Genomic DNA, 462 nt, shown 5'->3' with positions numbered 1-462 from the left:
CTCTGGGGAGGCTATACTAACTTGAAGATCTCAAAATGCATGACTTTGCACTCTAATTATCTGTGAAACTGCTAAAGTGTGGATTCCTGAAGTAGTGTGTGTGTAGTGAGTGCTGAGGACTGAAGACTTAACCTTCAGTGAAATTCGATGCATACTGTGTAGTATTTTTGTATATGAAGATTCGCCTACTAGTTTGTGACAAGTGTATTGATTTGTTGCATTGTTCCAGCAAGCAAGTTGAGCTCTACACAGTGCTGCCATGGGTGGAAATATATAATTGGTTGTTTATATTGATTCCTCAAGAGAGATTAAAAAAGAAACTGTAAAGGGTTCTGTGATAGTGTGGAAGCACAAAGGGATTTTTTCAGTGGTTTGGATTCAAAACTGTGATATTAGTCTATATTTATTTAATCTTATCCGTTTGTGTTCATGGCTTCCATACCACTAGATAACTGTGGTAAG

This window comes from Penaeus monodon, chromosome 32 (assembly GCF_015228065.2).
Source record: "Penaeus monodon isolate SGIC_2016 chromosome 32, NSTDA_Pmon_1, whole genome shotgun sequence".
NCBI lineage: Eukaryota > Metazoa > Arthropoda > Malacostraca > Decapoda > Penaeidae > Penaeus > Penaeus monodon.
The sequence above is the reverse complement of the archived record's forward strand: the minus strand, read 5'-3'. Positions refer to the sequence as shown.